The following is a 13,725-nucleotide window of genomic DNA, read 5'->3' as shown; positions in this document are numbered from 1 at the left end:
ATATATCCTTGGCTCTAGATTATGTAATTTGGGATTACCAATATATGAAGTGATCCCAAGAGTCAGACCTTTTATTTTTATCTGAGTTTTCCCCCAATGCTAGTTTTTTGTTGTTGTTTTCTAAACAAATTTTGACAGGAAAAAGAAACTGGAAAATGTATATAGGTTTAATTTTGGAAAAAATGTGCTCATCTAAAATATTTTTTATTGAATGCAGTGTCTGCCATATGTAATCATGGTCCATTGTGCAAATATAAAGGTTAGAGGCACCAGTTTTGCTTTAAGATGACCCAGATAATTAACAATAACACACCAACTACATTCCATTGAAAGACAAAGCCAACTTCAAATTTTGTACTTTTGCCATCATGTTGTTTTTATCATTGTATGATAGTGGTATGTAATGCATGTTATTGAGACCTCCAGGTAGGAGGGGATTCCTGGAGAAACTCCAGCCAGCCTGCCCATTTGGGTGGAGCCTCAGGAAGTTCATGCCATTTGCAGCAGGGAGGAGCCTGGCCCCTCCTCTTCCTGTGTAGACCTAGGATTCCAACAGCCTGCAGGAAGTGCTCTAGCAGAGACTCTGGCCTTGCAAGAGTCCCTGTTTCCTCCCTTTCTTCCTTTTTACCCAATAAAACCCTGTCTTAATCACCATTTAATTGTCTGTGGGCCTGAATTTTCATGGACATGGGACAAAGAACCTCGTTTTTAGCTGAAATAAGGAAAAGTCCTGGAACATTATTTCCAAACTAGTGAAATAATTCTCAAAGACTTATGTGGCAGAATGGATTATATGAGGTTGGTATAAAAGTAATCACAGTTTTTGCCATTACTTTCAATGCCAATAATAAAGGTAACATTAATAATAATAAAGATAACAACAGTTGTCAGAGTCATGAAATTTTTAAAAGATTTATGGTATCATTTGGAAAACAAATTTAGGGTTCATATATGGTTGACAAAACCTTTAGCTAATACTAAACCAAAACTTCCTACATACGTTACATTGTAAGCATAAACAATGAAAAAGCTAATTCATATTAACTCATGATAGTGTTAACATTTTTTTCTGAAGTGCGTTCTTTTTAAAATTTTCTTTAATTGCAAACTCAAACTGTTTATGTTTTTCTGGGATTTTAATAAAAATATTGTTTATATAGTAGAAATATACTTTTTAAAAATTAAAAGTTCTTGGGGGAAATGACCCAGGAACAATTATCTAGAACAAATATGGTTAGCATGAAAGCATTTAAAATTATATCAGGATGCCTATTTTGTTTGTTAATAATTTCATATGTGTCTTAATTGAAATTAGACAAAATATAATTACCACATCAAACTATCATAGATATTACTTATATTTTTAAGTAAAAGAAAATGCTTAAACATTTGAGAATCCATAAAAACATATAATTATACAACCATGAGTTAGCAAAAATTTACGAATCATAAAAAATGTACAATGGTACAGTTATAAAACATATGAAACACTTTTTAAAAATATGTACTAATGTAAAAAATATGATTAACCTATGATTCAGAAGTTCTCTTTCAGGTTGCATATCTTCCTCCAAAAAAAATTATTGCTTACAAAAATGTTATCAGCAGTCTTATTCATGATAGTCACAAACTCAAAACAACTCAAATGTTATGTGCACACAATGGTATGCAACACAACAATGAAAAATAAGCTACTACTACTAATAAGAACATGGATGACTTTCACAGATGTATTGTTGAACAAAAGAAGGCAGACACAAAATAGCACATACTGAATAATTCCATTTACATAAAGTTCAAAAGCAGAAAAGGCAAAGCTATGTCAGAAGTCTGAGAGTGTTAAAGGGTATGAACTCAGTGGGGAAACAAGCAAGCCTACTGGGGCCTGGAAACCTATCCTTTGATCTGAGTGGTAGTTGCACAGGTCCGTGCATACTTAAAAATTCATTGATGTGTACAGTTAAGATTTGGGTACTTCTACTGCATAAAGTTACTTCAGTAAAAGAAAATAAACATAAACCTATGGTAATAATAATGATAATGATAATATTACATACAGTTGGTCAATTTGGGAAAAATGCAAAATTTCAACTTAATTTCTCATTTTATGAATAGTAAAACTAAGACTCTAAGAAGTTTATTGACTTGCCTAAATGGATACCATAAGCTAGGGAAAAAATTCAGACTAAAAAAGTCTCTTTACTCTCTCTTCCTCTGATATGGTTGCCATGTTAGGAGTTTTCTCTGTCATTTTGCACCATCTATGTAGGCGTAGAGGAAACAGCAATATAGGGAGTCACATAAGAGCCTGGTTTTTGGTATTGGTTGCAGAGAGAAGGATGGCAAATGTTAAATTTTGTGTCTTACATCACTGAACAAGAACAACAAAGCACAATAGGTCTGCATTTAAATTGCTGAGGTTGTCTATCTGAAAAGGTGATGAATTGCAAATATGTTAAAGAAAAGAAGTATTTCAGAGTGGATAAAAATGTGGAAGCCCTGAAATATGTCCTCTGAAATTAATTAATTGCTTTTCTGTTGCAATGTTATCCTTGGCTGAATGGGCTTCTGTTTCAACCCTACTTTCCTTGGATTTGCATCAGTGTTGTTTTAACTGTTCTGCTCTAAAAATCCAGATTTGCCATTTTATAAGAGCAAGCTCCTATTTAAACATAATTAGTGAATGTGCTAGAAACAGCCTCAAGCAGTAAAAGTCCAGCATGTCATAAATGTCCAGCATCAAAGAAATTCTACAAGGCAGTTACTCTGATGTGAGAGCTAATAGGAAGGAAATTGGCTAACAGAAATAATTTTGGTGACCTCGAAAGACAAGGGAAGAATGTAGAAAAATATTTAGCATATTGCATTTACTTTATTTTCACATGTAACAGAAGGACTGTGAACCCTTAGAAGCACTAAGATTACTTCGTAGTTAATATACCACTTCAATGATATATTTCTCTTTTGAAATCGTATTTTGTCACTACTGTACAACCTGCTTCCCTAAGATAATCAATTAAGTTGGCAATGACAACAAATATTAAACTTGGAGGTTTTCTTCATACTGACTTTTTTCTAGAGTCTGAGAAATCTTAAATGATTTTCATTTAATTTTAGATGTAACAAAATCATACAGGTGTGAATTAATAACATGATTCATTAAAAGATCCTTTTTGTTTCCTCACATTGGAATGAAAAGTTTTTCACAATTTGACTTGCAAAACAAAGAGCAACACAGATTTTATGATTTGGTAGAGATGGTATGGACACCCAAAAAGCCTTTCTGAGCAGAAGGGATAGCTTGCATTGTGTTGCCTTTTTCCAAGGCTAAGTATCCCATTGGAAATACTCCCTCTTGGACCAATTAATCCCTTTCTTAAAGCTGTTCAAATCCACACCAATGCACTTGTCACTTTCCAGTTGCCATGTATAGGAAAAAGAAAGACCGAATTCTGAATTATGTAGGTCTCTACTACAGGGACTTTTTAACATGTTAAACTTCATTATAATATCAAGGCAGGCATCTTGTCAAACACTGGATCTATCATATATATCTATATTATTAAAACTTTGATTAATAGGAACACAGATCTAAAAGCCTCAATTAACTAACTTTTTCCTGTGTTCCACATTTAAGAGATAAAGAGAATTTCTTAAAGAAAAAAAAAAAAAAACACCAAAAAGATAACTTCAGGAATTTATTACAGAATTTTAACTTTCAGCCTCTTTTTCAAACAATTTAGCTCTTCTATTTACGAGATTCTTTACATATTTGGTATTATAGAAGATAAAGGGAATTCAAAATCCCTGCCTTCAAAGTATTCAGGTCCAACGGGAGAAACAGATGTGTATAAGTTACAGAATTAATGTCAAGAAAGATTAATCCATTCTACCTGGAAAAGAGGCAAAAAGTATTAAGAAAGGCTGAAGGAGACAGCCACTTTTCCTAATATGCCTGATCTCTTCTATAATTACATTATTTTAAAGTGATGCTGAAACTCTCAATGATGATAAATCATCAAAAAATAAATAATGGTCACTTTGCACTAAGGAAGAAAGGTATAATCAAATATAATTATGCACAATTAATAAATATCATAGGTATGGAGATTAGCACTCATAAAACAAAGAAAAGTGATAAACCACAACCTTTAGTTTTATATACCTACTAAAGATTTTCTTTCATATAATCAATACATTACTTTTTATTTATTCCATCCTCACATTATACAAACATGACTTGTGGGACATAATAAATCAACAAATCATCAAATAATAATTTAGTTTTTACTACCTTTTTAAATGTGTTCTCTGGGGCAGATCTTCCCATGTTACTGAATGAAATTAAAGGTTAATCTGGTGTGGGTTTTTTGTTGTCATGTTGTTTTACTTTTGGGTAATTGAAAGTTCCTTGGGTAGTAAGTAATATGTAGCACAATACGGATTCATAATAAAATTAAAAACTGTATTGCAAGTTCTACTGTGAAAGGGATAGGATAATCTCTTTTCTATCCCCAATTTTATTTCTTCCTTTCCTTCTTTATTTTGGTATCTGCCACTTCTGACTCCAAAGAATAGGGATGGGGTTGAAGATGAGGAAAATAGAAAAGAAAAAGAGTTAAGAGAGTAGAAAAATAATGACTTACTAGTACTGAAAGATTATTTTCTCTGGTTTAGGAAATTTTTATTGCTGACACTTCCTTTTGTAAGAGTTAAAGAAAGAAGAAAAACATGAAAAGCAGCTCAACAGTCAAAGACAGATTTATTTTGGAGAATAAACCTGAGAGGGGCTTCTGGCCAATTTTGGTCAGGAGCCTTCCCTCTTGCAGATTAAGGGTATTTATTGGTTTAAGGAGGGAGAGCTTATCACATGCTCAGAATGTTTCTGTGTGTAGGAGAGTTTGATTGCAGAGTTGGAATATCTCCGGTCAGAGGGGAGGTTATCTCAGGGCTGGCATGTTTCTGGTGGGAGAGGAGGTTATCTCAGGGTTGGTATGTTTCTAGTAAGGGGTGGTTTATCTCAGGGTTGGAATGTTTCTGGTCAGAGGTGTCACTTCTGGCTTATGGTCATGCTGACATTAGCTATTAGGCTTAAGTATTGGGGCTGGATTTAGTAGGTTTTTAATCAAGGGGAACTTAAAATGGCAGTATTTGTCCAAAATGGTGGAGCTCCTGCTCTGTCACCTTTCATGGGGGCTATTTTGATTTCCTTGGAAATCCACTGATATGCTGGATCACAGGACATTTTCTCCCTCCATTCCCTTACAGGAATTGAGGACCTCTCTATCCTGGATGATCCTTTACGTGATCACTAGCCCTGAAACACCCAGAGGTCCCTCTTCCTTATTTATGTTTCACTATGGAAGATAAACATAACTAACAACCAAGCAGTCATGATCCTTATTTATAGTGTAGAGTCATTTCCTCAAAGTGGCACCTTAGTAAGGGGCTGTATTTTGAAGAATTTTCCTTAGACCTATGCAAGGATTTGGACTGTGAAAAGATCCAATGTACATCCTTGCAGATCAAACTGGGTTAGAAGGTCTAAATTCTCAGTATCAAGAAGAGTAGGGAGGAATTTCAGTCACCAAGAGTAGTCATACTATAGAAGGACCTTGAGCCCCTAAATGACTACAAGGAAGAAAGCCCTCTTCCTACTTGCTTAGACTTTATATGAGCAAGAAATAAAATTTTATCTTATTAAGCCTCTGAACATGTGGGTATTATGTCTTTACAGCAAGAACCCAGTGTTGCTTTAACTAAAACATTCCTCTGTGAAGCTCTCAAGTACAGCATCTGAATATCCATATACCTTGTATATGTTGATCACAAAGTTTGAGCACACAGGCTGCCCATGTCAGTCACTTCCCCTTTGCTCTGCTTTCAAAGCAGCTACCAGCTGTGTTTTGCTTTTCCTATTTTCCAATGTGTGAGTATGAGATCTCACCTATTGTCACTGTGATCCCCAAACTTAGTGACATAAATAATATTTTTCCAGGTGGTCTCCCAAAACCTCTTTCATCTGAACCTCTAGTCCCTGTGAGAGGGTCCTAAGAGTCACAAAATCTCTTTTGCAAGTCTTTGGCAGAAGTCTTAAAACTTACTTCAAAATTGCAGTGCTTATTTCCTATGGGCTTTAAGCAAAACTCATTGCAACTTTTTTATATCCATAGAGTACTTTGAAATAGTCCAAGCATTTTCACAATTACTTTTTCTATCTGATATTACAATATCAGGCACACCTCAAGCCAAAAAAACAAACAATCAAAAAACCAAAAACAAACAAACAAAAAAGAGCAGCTACTGAAAACAAATTGGGGAAACCAGAAACCATTTATCCAAAGTTTTTTGAGCCTCTTCCAGTCATACTTTCTCAGAATTATTATAAAATGAGGATGGAGAGTTTACATTGTTTAAAAAGAAGAGGTCACAAATCTTTGGGACAATGAAACTGTATTTTCTTGTCTTAGAAAATAGTGAGTGTTACAATTAGAATAGTTGTGAGAAAAAAGAAAAAAAAAACTAGGAGAAGATTTTAATATCACATAATGAAGTAACATTTAAAAGGTACTTATTACATTTTATAGTATGCTATCGGTATACTCTTCTTTAATTTATACTGTACAATTTCTTTTTGTTTGGTGTACGAGGTAAAGGGAACTCTTCTCAATAATTTGTGTCCTGTAATTGATTTAAGTAGCACAGGATGAAGAGAGGTCAACTTTAGGAGAAAAAAAAGTGTGACACAGAGTGTGAGGAATCCTAGCAGGAGAAGATACAGGTCTTCTTTTTTTTTTTTTTTTTTTTGAGACAGAGTCTCGCTCTGCCGCCCAGGCTGGAGTGCAGTGGCGTGATCTTGGCTCACTGCAAGCTCCGCCTCCCGGGTTCACGCCATTCTCCTGCCTCAGCCTCCCGAGTAGCTGGGACTACAGGCGCGCGCCACCTCGCCCGGCTAGTTTTTTTGTATTTTTTAGTAGAGATGGGGTTTCACTGTGTCAGCCAGGATGGTCTCGATCTCCTAACCTCGTGATCCGCCCGTCTCGGCCTCCCAAAGTGCTGGGATTACAGGCTTGAGCCACCGCGCCCGGCCAGGTCTTCTTAATTGTGTTGAAGTTTCATCCTTGAGGCATCATCAACTAACCTGGCAAGTCAAAACCCACAGCATTAAGTTCAAGGACACACAAGCAATGAATTACAGAATGCCAGGCTCCTGGTAATCCAGGAAATGGTCTCTTCTAACCCCTCTGCATCCTCTCATTTAGTTTGGTTTCTAAATGAGGACACAAACACCTGTTCCAGCAGCAGGTGGTATTTGTTTATTATAGCTTTACCTGCTGGGTTTTAATAAGTCTGCAGCTGTAGGAACCCGCTTAAGTAACAGTTTATAGCACCAGATTTTTACAGAGTGGTATTTTCCATGAAGAAGCAAAGTTTTATATAACACTTTCATCATGCACAAAACATCATATAAGCAGCTTTTATTTCTCCATCTCTCTTTCCCTAACATTTAGGACTACTAATTAGTGAATCATTTCACATGCAGAGTTGGAAAGCTAAGCACTTATTCTTCTGCCTTGAGGGAGACTCCGTGTTCTGTGCTCTCATTACAAAATCTTCATTTCTTAGAGAAAGAGCAACCAACCTCTCTCTGCTTGTGCTACTTCTCTTTTGTATGCCTCAGGATTGTTAAGGCGACTTCCATCTTAGAAGGGAAGACAAAAATAAGATCAAAACAATCAATAGGATAAAAGAGAGCTCTCCATGTAGATGAGAGTGAATCTCTGTACTCAAACTACGTAACAACGCTTTAATAAACTCTCAGTGAGAATTTGAGAATGACTTAAATACCGTGAGGTAAGAAAAAAATGTTGAAAGAAGTGAATTGTCTTCTTGATAATACTGAGAATTTCTTTAAATGTAGTTCTTCCTTTAATTCTTAAAGCAAACACATGTGCTTTTTTTTTTTTTTTTTACTGGTTTTAGAGATCATTCAATTAAATCTGTGTAACATTTATAAAATTGATGAATAAAACAATGAAATATATTAGTCTTTCTGAACTTCTTCAGGACAGTAACCCTTTTACTCATTTTAATCTCCAGTGCTTAGCTGAGATGTTACCCAAAATAGAACTCTAAAATATTTGAGAAATGAGTGGATGAGTGAGCGATGCTCCTCTCAAATATCCACAGGACTCTATCTCTCTTGCTTAAGTCTTTGCTCAGATGTCATTTGTGTACAGAGACCTTTCTCACCTGCAGTAATTATTATCCAAGTCATTATTTTACTTTATTTTTCTTTTTACTCTTTATCCCAACCAGATATTTTATATATTTGCTCGTTTGTTTATTGCTTATTGTTTATCTCCACATATTTATCATCGACTTTATCAAGGCAGAGATCTAATAATTGTTTTCACTAGTTAACCACTAGGTCTAGAGGACTTCGTGTGTCAAGGACATTGTATGTGATCAATCATTACATGTTGAATACAAAAATGAATGAATAAGTTAATGATTCAGTGAGTGAATAAGTAAGTGAATGAGTGAGTGAACAGTCTTAATTCTGAAAATGTTATCAGAAGCCCTTCTGTTGTTGGGGCTCAGAAACTAATACTCCAAAATATGGTGTTTCGGCATGCTGACAGCTGTGAATTAAAAAAAAAAAAAAAAAAAAAAAAAAAAAAAAAAAAATTTGAAAGGCCTCAGAAGTAAGCTTCAGGACCAAGGTCTCTCTCTAACCGTTCCCCACCCTCTGTCTCTCTGATCATCTTACTTTTCTGAAACATGGGAAGGAACTTTTTCTGAAATATATTTATCTGATTAGGGAAGCTTGTTTATAAGACAAATGAAATTGTCTTAAGACTCATTTCTAGGAATCTCATCACATAACCAGGAAAGATTAGCCACCAGGAAAAAAGAAAAGCCTGGGAGCCCTCATCCTGCCCAGGTGGACTTTTCACCTATTCTTCTGAGGACAGCTCTGAGAGAGACTTACCTGGGAGACTTTATCTGCATAAGTCAACTTTTTTATACAATGAAGTTCTACCTTCACCTTCCCACCACCTCCCCGAGAGCATAGAAGAATATCGTCCCAAGCCATTGTTCTTTGGGCTCATTCTTTTCCCCTGAAAATAATTTACTTCTATGCCCCTTGCCTTTCTTTCCCCTTGAAGAAGGGTATGTAAGCACTGGGGCTTCATTGTATAATTGAGTGATCATTCTCCTGCAATTCCTCCATGCTTATGCATAAAAATTTATTTAGCATGCATAAGCATGAGGGAATAACAAAAGTGAAACAGAAGCAAAATTTTCAGAAAGCAAATCACCATACTTTTTAGCATTGCTTGTAAACAACAGAGAAGAGATAACTGTAGGTTTAACTCTGTAGAGTTAGAAGAGTTTTACTGAACCAAGCTTCCACCTAGAGATTCAGAAAACTAATTTTGCATTAAAATGCATAAAAAGATAATTTTGCAACATAAAATAGTCAAGATCACATTCATTGGAAAAATTGTATACAAAAAATGAGAGTATGGATTGAAACGTCTTTACATACAATGAAACCATACCCAAAGACATGTCCACAAAACAGAAAAAAAAGTGTAACATAATATTTCAAAATCATTAAAAGATATTGAAAATGTTATATAAACAAGGGCCAGGCGCAATGGTTTACGCCTGTCATCATTTGGGAGACTGGGGCAGGTGATCACTTGAGGTCAGGAGTTTGAGACCAGCCTGGCAAAGATGGTGAAACCCCATCTGTACTGAAAATACAGAAAATTAGCTAGGCGTGGTGGCACATGCATGTAATCCCAGTTATTCAGGAGGCTGAGACAGGAGAATCGCTTGAGCCTGAGAGGTGGAGGTTTCTATAAGCCAATACCATGCCATTGCACTCCAGCCTGGGCAACAGAGTGAGACTTCATCTCAAAAGGAAGAGAAAAGATATAAACAAGAAAAGATAAAATATATTCAATTATAAAATACATTATGAAAACAAAGAAAAAATAATTTGTTATGCAGTATAACCTAAAAGAAGCACATTTTTTAAAAAATGAAATAATGCCTTGAAAGAAATAGCAAATAAGAGAAAAATAAACTTAAACTCAAAACAAAGAGAGAGAGAGTAAAACAAAACTAACCTAGAATGCAATATAACTGTTAAGTAAATTTTAAAAAATAGTTGAAATTATATACTGAATTGGCATTCTGCATGCCTGTAAATACCTACTCAGCAAAACTAGTCAAGATATATTTTTTAAATTATTGATATTTTTAGAAAAAAAAATTGTTGCATCTAAACAGAAAGAGCAAGAACTTGCAAGAAAAGAAAATTAGATAATCCTAAGACTTGTTAAGGGCAATATTTGCCACAAAGAAAATGGCAGATTATATTTAAATTGTTCAAAGGTAGAAAATGTCCATGGAATTTATATTAAGCAAAAGTATTATTCAAAGATAATGTGTGCATATAAGCAGTTATCCATATATAAGCACTTGAACAATATTATTTCCATGTGCCATTCCTGAGAAATACACTAGAGAAAGACCTTCAGATCAATAAATGAGTAGAGATTAAGAGAATCACAAAATGAATATTAAGATTATGTAGTAAATTCTAGAACCAAAGACCAAATAAAAATTAAAATATAATAAATAACATCAATATCCTGTCATTATGTGTGTCAGACCTTAAGAAGTGGAGGTGAAGATTGTGAACAACAACTGAAAAAAATTTACTATTTGTAGCAATTATATGGTTTATTTTAAGAATGTTAGTACTGTGAATATGTTATTCTGGACCATTGTTTGTAATTCGCAATTGAAAACATATAATCATGTGGTGTGTTAGTTCTCTCATCCTCTGTGTCCTGTAAAACCAGGATTCACTCTGTGTAAGAAAGAAAAAGTAGAGATAAGGTAAGAGAATGTTCTGAGTACAATGTTATAGCCCTGCATTTGAATGAAAAGTATTAAAGTTGAGTCACTTTTTGTTATTAGAATTGAGTCACTCTATTTTTTAAAAAAGCATGTATTAAATTCCTAAAGGACTCAGCAATCAATTAAAGCACATGAAATGAAACACATAAAATATATTTAAATTTATGAGTTTAAAGCATTTTTATATGTACACATACAAACAATAATATTTATTACCTTTGGGAGATAATAAGAAGTACTTTTTAATCTTAAAAACTGGTAAATTAAGAGAAATAGCCAAGCATTTATTTCATATTTTCTATATTAATTTTATAGCTAATTGAATTTTTGCAAGTGAATATGCAATGAGGGAAAGTTTCTTTTCATAAAAGTATTATAGCAAAAAAATTAAAAGAAATTAATAGAATTTGACTAGCAATAATTTCCCACTTTGAATGTATTATTTTGTCTCAGCATTGAACAGTAACAGGTGACACGATAATGAAAAGAGAAATCCTAGACATTATGTGCCTCCTGATAAAAACAAATCAACAAAACAAAAGTCTAGTTCTCTCAAGTTAATTGAAAATTACACATGAGATTGGACAATTCTCATTTTTCTCAGGAAAAAAATGTCACCATCCACCTATTTGTTCAAATAAAATGTCTAGGATTATCCTACATTTCCTTCTTTCCTTTTCTTACTTGTCTTACATCTGCTCCATTAGCCAGCTCCGTGAGGGCAAAGACATGTCTGTCTTGTCAGTAATATATCCCTACGGGGTGCATTGACTCTCACAGACCAGGTTTTGGGGAAAAAATATCAATATAAATAAATATAAATAATATAAATAAATAAATAATTATATACATATACATATATATGAATGAGTAAATAGGTAAAAATACATCAGTCAGTCAAGTAATACATTTCTTCCTAAAGTAATTATTTCCAGAGTAGCATTATAGATTTGTAGTTAACAGCCTAGGTTCTATTGAGTTCAAATCTACCTTTTACTATTTATAAATTCCTTGATGAAGTTCTTTGTGTATTATTCTTCTCATTTACAAAATGGCTATAATAAGGCCATTTACCTCATGTGTAGTTTGAAAACTTAAATGAGTTAATATGTGTAAAGTATTTAGAATGGTGTTTTGGCACATAGTGCAAACCAAATTCAACTTAAATTGGTTTATACTCACATTACACACACACTTCCACTTATTAACATGATTTTAGTTAAGCATTTTTGAATTCATAATCCTGTTAAACGTGCTGATTTTTATTTAAGTTTCCCTTGTTTCTGCTTCCTTTAGAACAGTTTCACATTATTTAAGGATGTTTTCTTTTTTTCTGAGCAAAACCAAGATCAATGGTACAATATGCTGAATACATTCTGACTTCAACATCTTCCTCCTGATATTGAGAGTGCACAGTGATGCTGATTCCTTTATCCATGAAAGAGAGGGGAAGTGTCTCATGTCTGGATCAGGGAGATGACAATAGTATAAATAGGAAAAAATGAGAGTTTAATGAAATAAGAAATATCATGTGGTTGAGAATCCACGTGGTTACAGAGAGAAAGAAGAACCATGTGAAGGGAGGGGGGAAAGGGGAGAGAAACAGAGGGAGGGGGAGAGAGAGACTGAGAGAGAGAGAGAGAGAGAGAGAAAGAGAGAGAGAGAGAGATTTTAAAAACCAGGACTCTAGGAATAATAATGCTATTCACTGACATAGGTAAACAGATGAAACAGGAAAAAAAAAATTCCTTAGGACTTAACTGGAGATTTTATTGAATCCTTTGTCACAATGCTGTCTGAATTTATGATTATCAACCATACTCTTGGGGATGATATAAATAAAGAGTAGTAGAATTCCTGAGTGCAGGTAACATTTGAGATACATGAAATACAAGAAAAAAAGGGGGAAGGCATCAGAGAAGATAGCTTCAGAGAGTGGAAGACAGGTTGGAATAACAGGAAAAGAGCCACAAGAAAACATCTTCAGGGGAATAAGGAGTATTATTCCTTATTATTTGACAAAAGGAAGGAGGGATACAGACAGTCAGCTGCCACTGGGAAGCAGTGTTAGAAGAAGTGGGTACAAGGAGGGAACACAATAGGTCATTTGTAAGATTTGGTGACAAACCAGCAAGTCCTATTGGAAGAGCTGTGGCCATGGAAAAGACCTTGTAAGAACATAAGAGGTAGAAAGAGAAAAAAAGTGGGAGGAACTCGTGGGTACAGCTCTTTCCCAAATTATAACAGCAAATTTTTAAGCTTCATGGGAATACAGTTTTTCTGCAGACAGGACTTATTTGGGCTCGGATTGAGGAGACAGGGAGATATTAAAAATTCAAAAGTGAAAGATAATATTTGAATGCAGATCCTAGGATTTGAATAGAGGCTAGTCAGATTGAAGAAGCATTGTGGTATCTTAAAAAGGTCACTGGAGTAGGACCCCAGAGACTAGATTCGCCTCTCAGCTCTGGTGCTAATCAGCAGTGTGGACATAGTTCACTTCATCCCTCTAAGCCTCAGTTTCTTTCTTCTAAAATGAATGCCTTGAAATAAATGATGGCTAATTAAGGTTTCTTTCAGCAATAGATGTGAGACATTGGTTGTGTGTTTGAAACAGTAGTTACAGAAGAAAGGAGGTGATTATAAACAAAAGTCGAAGAGAAGATAATGTGAGGGTTTAAAAATGCTTGGCTTAGTCAATTTACTGAGCTTTTTTTTTTTTTTTTTTTTTTTGAGATGGAGTCTGGCTCTGTCGCCCAGGCTGGAGTGCAGTGGCCGGAT

Source organism: Macaca nemestrina, chromosome 3 (genome assembly GCF_043159975.1).
Source record: "Macaca nemestrina isolate mMacNem1 chromosome 3, mMacNem.hap1, whole genome shotgun sequence".
Classification (NCBI taxonomy): domain Eukaryota; kingdom Metazoa; phylum Chordata; class Mammalia; order Primates; family Cercopithecidae; genus Macaca; species Macaca nemestrina.
Note: the sequence above shows the minus strand (reverse complement) of the source record.